This window comes from Crocuta crocuta, unplaced genomic scaffold (assembly GCF_008692635.1).
Source record: "Crocuta crocuta isolate KB4526 unplaced genomic scaffold, BGI_CrCroc_1.0 scaffold447, whole genome shotgun sequence".
NCBI classification, from domain to species: domain Eukaryota; kingdom Metazoa; phylum Chordata; class Mammalia; order Carnivora; family Hyaenidae; genus Crocuta; species Crocuta crocuta.
The window spans coordinates 61476-71520 of NW_027531502.1; the positions used below are offsets into that span (position 1 = coordinate 61476).

General features: G+C 40.2%; 1 long non-coding RNA gene across 1 annotated transcript; it reads left to right on the top strand.

Moving 5' to 3' along the window:
- Nucleotides 1–764: 764 nt before the first annotated feature.
- On the top strand, nucleotides 765–4671 carry LOC144238347 (uncharacterized). The gene is made up of 3 exons (XR_013337090.1): nucleotides 765–1034; nucleotides 3065–3214; nucleotides 3636–4671. It is a non-coding gene; the product is annotated as an uncharacterized LOC144238347 (long non-coding RNA).
- Nucleotides 4672–10045: the final 5374 nt, after the last annotated feature.

Genomic DNA, 10045 nt, shown 5'->3' on the forward strand with positions numbered 1-10045 from the left:
TGAGGGACAGAGGGAGTCACAGACTGAAACAGGCTCCAGGCTCTGAGCTGGCAGTCAGCACAGAGCCCGACGCGGGGCTCGAACCCACGAACCGCGAGATCATGACCTAAGCAAAAGTCGGACGCTTAACCGACTAAGCCACCCAGGCGCCCCTAGAAAAGTATTTAATGGACCATCAAATGTCAATAAATTTCACAGAATTTACAGTAGAAAGCAGAAGATCAGTCACTCTATTCAGACATTACATCAAAACACCCATTATTAGGAATAATACAAAGTGAAAGACTTTGAAAATGTATATGTTATTATGCCTTAAAAGATTAAGTGGATCAATTTTTGCATAGGTATGATTAATCTCAATATATGCTTTTTCCCCCCTCACACTGAGTTTCTCTGACGTTTGTAACCAGCAAGTATTAATGTATTTCTACTCACAATTTACTTCTGAAATTCATTTCTTCCTAGTGGGTTTGGAAAATCACGTGGTCGATTATTGCTGCCTCAAAGATATGACGTGCCCTTCTTTAGATAAGTCTCATGCATCATTTTCTATGGAAGATGAAGGAAAACATGACACCCAATATATAAAGCACATCTCAATGCAGATGCTGTTTGTGGTTATGACATTGATGTAAGTTATCATGAAATAGGTGTTCCTAACATTGTTTTTCTTCCTGTATTAAAATTAAAAATCTTCTTGAATATTATATANGCCTTAAAAGATTAAGTGGATCAATTTTTGCATAGGTATGATTAATCTCAATATATGCTTTTTCCCCCCTCACACTGAGTTTCTCTGACGTTTGTAACCAGCAAGTATTAATGTATTTCTACTCACAATTTACTTCTGAAATTCATTTCTTCCTAGTGGGTTTGGAAAATCACGTGGTCGATTATTGCTGCCTCAAAGATATGACGTGCCCTTCTTTAGATAAGTCTCATGCATCATTTTCTATGGAAGATGAAGGAAAACATGACACCCAATATATAAAGCACATCTCAATGCAGATGCTGTTTGTGGTTATGACATTGATGTAAGTTATCATGAAATAGGTGTTCCTAACATTGTTTTTCTTCCTGTATTAAAATTAAAAATCTTCTTGAATATTATATATAAAATAATTTGCCAACTGGTCTTTAGGGAAAAACAGGGTTGCAGTGCAGTAAAACACTGGTATATCTTTATCACAGCAATAGTTGGAAGTAGAGAATGTCAGTTGATGTGGTTCAAACGAAAAAATCTCACAGATACCAGAGGAGGGCTAACTCTTCCCCAAATGGGATGCAATTGTACATTCACATATTAAAAGAATGACCTCAGGCCTCAAAATTGGGAAGTCTGTGTTACCACATCATTATTTCAATAAATACTTTTTTAAAATTTAATTTATTTTTTTGAATTTACATCTAAGTTAGTTAGCATGTAGTGCAATATTGATTTCGGGAGTATATTCCTTAAGCCCCTTACCCATTTAGCCCACACCGTCCCCACAAACCCTCCAATAACCTTCTGTTTGTTCTCCATATTTAAGAATCTCTAATGATTTTCTCATTCTCCCTGTTTTTATGTTATGTTTCCCTTCCCTTATGTTCATCTGTATCTTAAAGTCCTCCTATGACTGAAGTCATATGATATTTGTATTTCTCTGTCTAATTTAACATAATACCATCGAGTTCCATCCACATAGTTGCAAATGGCAGGATTTCATTCTTTTTTATTTCTGAGTCATACTCCATTGTGTGTGTGTATATAATATATATATATTATATATGCCACATCTTCTTCATCTATTCATCCACTGATGGACATTTGGTTTCTTTACATACTTTGGCTATTATTGATAGTGCTGCTGTAAACATTGGGGTGTATGTGCCCTTTTGAAACAGCACACCTGTATACCTAGGATAAAATACCTAGTAGTGCAATTGCTGGGTTGTAGGGTAGAAAATATACTTTTAATACAAACTTAAAAATAATGAAATGAAACCTTTTTGTTTGTTGGATTCTAAAATATGGATTATACGCTTAAATTCTGTGTAATAAGAGGGATCTATTAACATAATACATTTATTAATGTTATAAGTCCTTAATTCATAAAAGTTTTCATTAGAGTTTTCCATGGTAGATTTTAATGAATATTCTTTACAACTTTATTGTCCATGAAGACATGCTGATAATTCAAAACATTCCTTTCTTCATGGGTACACAGTCACAGTTTCAAATTATAGATACATAGGCTCACCTGGATGTCTCAGTTGGTTAAGCATCCATTTCCTGATTTCAGCTCAGGTCATGATCTCATTGTTGGGATTTTCTCTCTCTGTTCCTCCCCTCCTTGTGCTCTGTTTCTTTCAAAATAAGGAAACTTTAAAGTAAAATTATAGTAGGTTTCCTTTATTTTTAAAATTATTTTCTTAATGTTTATTTAGTTTTTTGGGGAGAGGGGCAGAGAGAGAGGGAGACAGGATCCAAAGCAGGTGCCAGGCTCTGAGCTGTCAGCACAGAGCCGGACGCAGGGCTGAAACTCATGAACCATGAGATCATGACCTGAGTTGAAGTCGGACCCTCAACCGACTGAGCCACGCAGGCTCCCCAATAGTAGGTTTTCTTTAAATAACTCATCCATTTGATGTAGAATTTTTGGGGTTATATTTTCCTTTATTCTGGTTTGAAGTTCCATAATAATATGCTTCCTTTTGTGTAGGAATTTTCACAGCATCATTTAGGTGTGGTTTTCTTTTTACCTGAATACTTTGTTACAGAGTGACAATTTTCAACTCATTACATTTTTGGACAATGTGAGTGTAATCAAATATGCATTGGTTTTGTACCCTTTGCCATTAAAAGTATCTGTTTATTTTTCTGCAGAAATATTACCCATGCATACTTTGTGACTCACCTTGTGTGTTTCTTCCCTTGGCTAGTGGTCAGTGAAGGTCGTAGCATGTCTACGTGAATTGTTATAATAACAGAATCAATTCCATCATCTCTTTATTGGTGAATCTATAATTAGTATGTATTTTCATTGTGGTTACCTTAGAGATTATTTAAAACATCTTACAGGTATAACAACTCTTATATGAGCTGCTGGCCCAATGTTGGTCTGATCCACTGTAGATGGATGACATTCCACTGAGGCTGATCCACAGCTGGCAGGAAACTCCATTCTGCTGGGGCCCCATGATGAGTGCTCTACTCTGAGGATTGTGCAAGGTACTGATTAGTTGGGGAGCAGTTCATCAGTCAGAGTTAGTATTTCTGCCTCAAACAGTCCCCCCAGTTTTTAGGCTAGATGCCCCTCTGTTCATTCACAGCTACTGTAGCATTTTCCCCCCATTGGGTGGGGAGCAGAAAGAGCATGTCTGTCCATTGTGGAGACAGATACCATGAAGTTGGAGACCAGGTTGTGCTCACATTTAACATTTGTATGGATGACAGTAAGGACGCATTTGGGGGTAGCTGTTATTTTGTGCTCCACAATACCATGAATGTGTACTTAATAGAAAAGAAGATGTGTATTTTGTATTATGTATACAGTGCGTGGATAGATGCTCATGTCTGATAAAATGGCTCATCCATCCTATGGTCCGGTCTGACTTTTCCGTTTCTTCCCTGTGGTATTGTCCACCTGCAGGCATTGTGATCACACTTGCTCATGGCCAGAGATGCTTGCCCCACCGTCAGGTATCACACTGTGTTCCCTGCAGCAAGGAGGAAGTGTAAATCTGATGGGACTTGAGGAATTTATTTTGCAACCACTCCTTTTACCTTCAGGAAAGGCCATCCTTTTCAAAGCACTTCTCTCCCGTCTCATTGACCAGAATGTTGACAAACCACAACTCTAAGTAAATGTATCTGTAACACAGGGAGATATGTGAGATTGTCAGGAATGGCCAGGTTACCTGAAGTGTTTTAAGGCATCTGACACAAAGGACATCATGCTTTGCACTGGAATCAGTTGTCATGAAAAAAACCCCTGAAATTTAGAGTACGCCTACCCAGGTCCACAAGAATTTATCATGTATGCAAACAGAGTGCTTATTCTTTATCCTTGAGCACAAGGAGCTTCTTAAGAGTGCAATTATTTGTTGTCTTATAGCAAAAATCATGAAATGCAGATTGGTATTGATAATGCTGCTATATTCTACTCCATTATAAAATACTATCTATTAATGTGTGGCTGTATGTGTTTCATATTTTATTTGGTGAAATATCTGAATAAATTCTAATTCATGTCAAGTTGTATTATTTGATGAAGGAATGTGAGGACGAGTGCATTTCTAGGTGATTCCAGGATGCTCAACGAGGCCATTGAGGAAAATGAGACATGGAAGACCTGCAAACTGGAACAGACTATGTTACAGTCAGACTCGTTGATGAATTTTAAAACTGTGGTGTGTGTGTGTGTGTGTGTGTGTGTGACACCACTAATCTCACCACAAACATAGAGGTTTCTAAAAGTAACTTTTATGTGCATAACTCAGGGATGGCCTGTGACTTAGTTATTGCAGAGACTGTCAAATTGATGTTGCATCAGATTTACCTGGAGCACCGATAAAATATCAGATTTCTAGGCCTTTCCCCATTTTATCATTTCAATAGTTCTGGGCTGTAACTCCCCATTTTTCCTTTCTCACAAGTTCTCAGTTGTTGCTTAAGGTCATGTTTTGGAGAATAAATGTCTGGGGGCATATTTATGGTTGTCATCTTGAATAAAGGTACTAGTCCATGGTGGTGCCTGGGAAGCTCAGTTGGTTAGGTGTTTCACTTCTGCTAAGGTCATGATATTGTGGTTTGTTACCTAAAGCTCCACATCGGGCTCTGCAGTGGCAGTATGGAGCCCGCTTCAGATCCTCTGTCTCCCGGTCTCCCCACCCCTCCCAGCTTGATGTTGCTCTTTCTCTCTCAAAAATAAACAAAAACAGGGGCGCCTGGGTGGCTTAGTCGGTTAAGCGTCCGGCTTTCGCTTGGGTCATGATCTCGCGGTTCGCGGGTTCGAGGCCCGCGTCGGGCTCTGTGCTGACTGCCAGCTAAGAGCCTGGAGCCTATTTCAGTTTGTGACTCCCTCTCTCTCTGACCCTCCCCTGCTCATGCTGTCTCTCTCTCTCTCCTAGAAATAAATAAAACATTAAAAAAATTAAAAAAATAAACAAAAACATTAAAGAAAAATATTAGCCCATGAAGAATGCAGTCAGATATACAGATGACAAATGAACTGTTGCAGGTGGACTCTGGTCCTGGTTTCTAGATGTGAACGTGGGCTCATGTGTTTGGGCTTCTCTTGTGTGTTAAGCCTGGAAGGCTGACCACTGTACCTTGTCCTCAGTTAGTCAAATAAATACACACTCGGTTATGTAACATCGGCAGAAACGGAATCAGATTTATCCAAATAGCTATAGTTATAAAAGTTAAAATCATTAGAATAAAGCATCTATAACAGGGAATCATACATTTTAAGTACAATAGGGTGACTTTAGAGTTTGGTGAATAGTGTAGATTAGATTTCATTTTTCATGGAATCCATAGCCCACAACTCATGGTTCCCTCCTGATTTCACTATTTCTGAATATAAATATTGAACCATGGAAAATGGAAGCTGTGTATTGAGAGTGGAAATGATCTCTCTGGTCCAGATTTTCACTGGACACTTGCATGATTTCTACCTCTTATGTCATCATTTCCTTTACTGTAGTGAAACCAGGGCAAGGTGGACAGGTTTTCTCAGTTACCTGAATGTAGGCAAGTGTTGGGCATTATCTAAGGGAATCCCAGACACCTTAGCAGCTTTTGGTTTGAAACATTTTCTCCATGATTTGATACAGACCTTCCCCCCCCACTCCCCCCCCAGCTTCTCAGAGAGTCCAGAGGTGAGTCCATTGGCAACTCTGGTCCTTGAGTGTCTTCCAGTCCATCACCATCAGTCCCAGGAACTCCAGGTGGGCAAAGTATTAAGTAACAGTCTCACCTTCCATTGCCCTTCCAGTATCCTCTGCTGGATCCAACCTGAGCTGGTAAATATCACAGCTCCTAGGTACATGTGTGACAAGAAGAACAAGAGATACATCGCAAACATTATAGGCTTTGGATAATGTTCTGATATACTTTGTGACAAGCACACGGATGTACTCTATGCAGCATTCAGATGTACCCAGATGTTTTGTTTCTAGGATTCATTATGGTTTTTATTCTGTGCCTGCCCAAGCCGAGGGGTGAACACCTTTATAGGAACAGTATCTCACCTAGATTCTCCCCTGAGATAACAGCTACACCAAGAATTCTAGTTTGGGGGAGCACTTTCGTACCGTTTTATACCCTCTCTTCCACTCATTGTACCTTTTCTCTTTCATTAGATAAACTTTGGAGCCTTAACGAAAGCCTGATTCTCACACAGCAACCCTTTATTCTTTGGTGTGGTGACCACTGTGTATCCAGGTTATTCTCTCTGTGGGAGGCAAAAGAAAACACTTTTTGTCCCTGTCAGTCATTTATATATTCATGTCTGAGTGTTACGCACAATTACATGCAGTCACATTGTAGATAAAATGTGGGCAAGATAATATAGTAATAAATAATAACGTATATCCATACAATGAATCTTTTTGGGGGCGCCTGGATAGCTCAGTCAGTTAAGCGTCCGCTTTGGCTCAGGTCATGATCTCACGGTTCGTGGGTTCGAGCCCCACGTCGGGCTCTATGCTGACAGCTCAGAGCCTGGAGCCTGCTTCAGATTCTGTGTCTCCCTCTCTCTCTGACCCAGCCCTCNCACAGTCACAGTTTCAAATTATAGATACATAGGCTCACCTGGATGTCTCAGTTGGTTAAGCATCCATTTCCTGATTTCAGCTCAGGTCATGATCTCATTGTTGGGATTTTCTCTCTCTGTTCCTCCCCTCCTTGTGCTCTGTTTCTTTCAAAATAAGGAAACTTTAAAGTAAAATTATAGTAGGTTTCCTTTATTTTTAAAATTATTTTCTTAATGTTTATTTAGTTTTTTGGGGAGAGGGGCAGAGAGAGAGGGAGACAGGATCCAAAGCAGGTGCCAGGCTCTGAGCTGTCAGCACAGAGCCGGACGCAGGGCTGAAACTCATGAACCATGAGATCATGACCTGAGTTGAAGTCGGACCCTCAACCGACTGAGCCACGCAGGCTCCCCAATAGTAGGTTTTCTTTAAATAACTCATCCATTTGATGTAGAATTTTTGGGGTTATATTTTCCTTTATTCTGGTTTGAAGTTCCATAATAATATGCTTCCTTTTGTGTAGGAATTTTCACAGCATCATTTAGGTGTGGTTTTCTTTTTACCTGAATACTTTGTTACAGAGTGACAATTTTCAACTCATTACATTTTTGGACAATGTGAGTGTAATCAAATATGCATTGGTTTTGTACCCTTTGCCATTAAAAGTATCTGTTTATTTTTCTGCAGAAATATTACCCATGCATACTTTGTGACTCACCTTGTGTGTTTCTTCCCTTGGCTAGTGGTCAGTGAAGGTCGTAGCATGTCTACGTGAATTGTTATAATAACAGAATCAATTCCATCATCTCTTTATTGGTGAATCTATAATTAGTATGTATTTTCATTGTGGTTACCTTAGAGATTATTTAAAACATCTTACAGGTATAACAACTCTTATATGAGCTGCTGGCCCAATGTTGGTCTGATCCACTGTAGATGGATGACATTCCACTGAGGCTGATCCACAGCTGGCAGGAAACTCCATTCTGCTGGGGCCCCATGATGAGTGCTCTACTCTGAGGATTGTGCAAGGTACTGATTAGTTGGGGAGCAGTTCATCAGTCAGAGTTAGTATTTCTGCCTCAAACAGTCCCCCCAGTTTTTAGGCTAGATGCCCCTCTGTTCATTCACAGCTACTGTAGCATTTTCCCCCCATTGGGTGGGGAGCAGAAAGAGCATGTCTGTCCATTGTGGAGACAGATACCATGAAGTTGGAGACCAGGTTGTGCTCACATTTAACATTTGTATGGATGACAGTAAGGACGCATTTGGGGGTAGCTGTTATTTTGTGCTCCACAATACCATGAATGTGTACTTAATAGAAAAGAAGATGTGTATTTTGTATTATGTATACAGTGCGTGGATAGATGCTCATGTCTGATAAAATGGCTCATCCATCCTATGGTCCGGTCTGACTTTTCCGTTTCTTCCCTGTGGTATTGTCCACCTGCAGGCATTGTGATCACACTTGCTCATGGCCAGAGATGCTTGCCCCACCGTCAGGTATCACACTGTGTTCCCTGCAGCAAGGAGGAAGTGTAAATCTGATGGGACTTGAGGAATTTATTTTGCAACCACTCCTTTTACCTTCAGGAAAGGCCATCCTTTTCAAAGCACTTCTCTCCCGTCTCATTGACCAGAATGTTGACAAACCACAACTCTAAGTAAATGTATCTGTAACACAGGGAGATATGTGAGATTGTCAGGAATGGCCAGGTTACCTGAAGTGTTTTAAGGCATCTGACACAAAGGACATCATGCTTTGCACTGGAATCAGTTGTCATGAAAAAAACCCCTGAAATTTAGAGTACGCCTACCCAGGTCCACAAGAATTTATCATNTTTTGCAACCACTCCTTTTACCTTCAGGAAAGGCCATCCTTTTCAAAGCACTTCTCTCCCGTCTCATTGACCAGAATGTTGACAAACCACAACTCTAAGTAAATGTATCTGTAACACAGGGAGATATGTGAGATTGTCAGGAATGGCCAGGTTACCTGAAGTGTTTTAAGGCATCTGACACAAAGGACATCATGCTTTGCACTGGAATCAGTTGTCATGAAAAAAACCCCTGAAATTTAGAGTACGCCTACCCAGGTCCACAAGAATTTATCATGTATGCAAACAGAGTGCTTATTCTTTATCCTTGAGCACAAGGAGCTTCTTAAGAGTGCAATTATTTGTTGTCTTATAGCAAAAATCATGAAATGCAGATTGGTATTGATAATGCTGCTATATTCTACTCCATTATAAAATACTATCTATTAATGTGTGGCTGTATGTGTTTCATATTTTATTTGGTGAAATATCTGAATAAATTCTAATTCATGTCAAGTTGTATTATTTGATGAAGGAATGTGAGGACGAGTGCATTTCTAGGTGATTCCAGGATGCTCAACGAGGCCATTGAGGAAAATGAGACATGGAAGACCTGCAAACTGGAACAGACTATGTTACAGTCAGACTCGTTGATGAATTTTAAAACTGTGGTGTGTGTGTGTGTGTGTGTGTGTGTGACACCACTAATCTCACCACAAACATAGAGGTTTCTAAAAGTAACTTTTATGTGCATAACTCAGGGATGGCCTGTTACTTAGTTATTGCAGAGACTGTCAAATTGATGTTGCATCAGATTTACCTGGAGCACCGATAAAATATCAGATTTCTAGGCCTTTCCCCATTTTATCATTTCAATAGTTCTGGGCTGTAACTCCCCATTTTTCCTTTCTCACAAGTTCTCAGTTGTTGCTTAAGGTCATGTTTTGGAGAATAAATGTCTGGGGGCATATTTATGGTTGTCATCTTGAATAAAGGTACTAGTCCATGGTGGTGCCTGGGAAGCTCAGTTGGTTAGGTGTTTCACTTCTGCTAAGGTCATGATATTGTGGTTTGTTACCTAAAGCTCCACATCGGGCTCTGCAGTGGCAGTATGGAGCCCGCTTCAGATCCTCTGTCTCCCGGTCTCCCCACCCCTCCCAGCTTGATGTTGCTCTTTCTCTCTCAAAAATAAACAAAAACAGGGGCGCCTGGGTGGCTTAGTCGGTTAAGCGTCCGGCTTTCGCTTGGGTCATGATCTCGCGGTTCGCGGGTTCGAGGCCCGCGTCGGGCTCTGTGCTGACTGCCAGCTAAGAGCCTGGAGCCTATTTCAGTTTGTGACTCCCTCTCTCTCTGACCCTCCCCTGCTCATGCTGTCTCTCTCTCTCTCCTAGAAATAAATAAAACATTAAAAAAATTAAAAAAATAAACAAAAACATTAAAGAAAAATATTAGCCCATGAAGAATGCAGTCAGATATACAGATGACAA